This window comes from Chenopodium quinoa, unplaced genomic scaffold, assembly GCF_001683475.1.
Source record: "Chenopodium quinoa cultivar QQ74 unplaced genomic scaffold, ASM168347v1, whole genome shotgun sequence".
NCBI classification, from domain to species: domain Eukaryota; kingdom Viridiplantae; phylum Streptophyta; class Magnoliopsida; order Caryophyllales; family Amaranthaceae; genus Chenopodium; species Chenopodium quinoa.
Genome location: NW_018742815.1, coordinates 1,370,490 through 1,371,426, shown reverse-complemented (window position 1 = coordinate 1,371,426; position 937 = coordinate 1,370,490).

Genomic DNA, 937 nt, shown 5'->3' with positions numbered 1-937 from the left:
TTTGCGCTCTCTTATTTTTTTATTTGGTGAAGAAAAATATACAAAATAAAAAATCAAATCTCACTAGACATAAGTCTTATTACGGTAAATGTCTATCTAGTAACCTTTTAAAATTATATAACATGCATGTGGAAATATGGTAATACTGGTATATTAACCTATCCAACCATTAAAGGTCGGAAAAGCTTCTAAAACAATTTTGTGGTACCTCTTAAAAAACTAATTTTAAATGGAAAAATGGAAACTAATAATTCCATCTTTGTCCACTTTTACTTGAAACATTCTTATTTCTTCGAAATTTGAGGGAAAGAATCCCACCTTTATACCCTATATTCTTAAAATGAGCCTTTTGTAGGTTTATAAATTTGGTAACATGTTTTAGAAGGTAATTTGCCACGTGTTACCTTCTAATTGGTTGTTTTTAATAATTTTTATGAAATAATAAGAATTTTTTTTTTGAAAAAAAAAACATTTCTCTTTCCCCTTTATTTCCCTGCCGGAACCCCATTTTCTTCCCGGAACACCCTTCTTTGCTAGACCTCACTGCCATAAAACCCAGCCACAGTCGAACCTTGTTGTCGGCTACTGCCGGACCAGCCCAGCCTAACCCACAACATAGAACACTAGCTCCGGCCATAATCTTATTCAATTATAGTAATTTGATAGTATAACTTGTGAAAATGGTGGTATAATGATTGTCTCGATTAATAGAATAAATAGATCAAATCAAGTACAAAAGATTAGCTTTATTCACGAATCGGATATCAGATCTAAAATGTGATTTCGTCGGCGGAGGGAAATCTAGAGGGCTTGATTTGGACTGAGGTGGGTAGGGTTTGGGATTCTTGATGGGTGGTCGATGCATCTAAAATCGTTAATTGTTATGTAGTATCTTAACATATGAACTCCCTAAAAGGAAGATACATCTTGTTGCTAT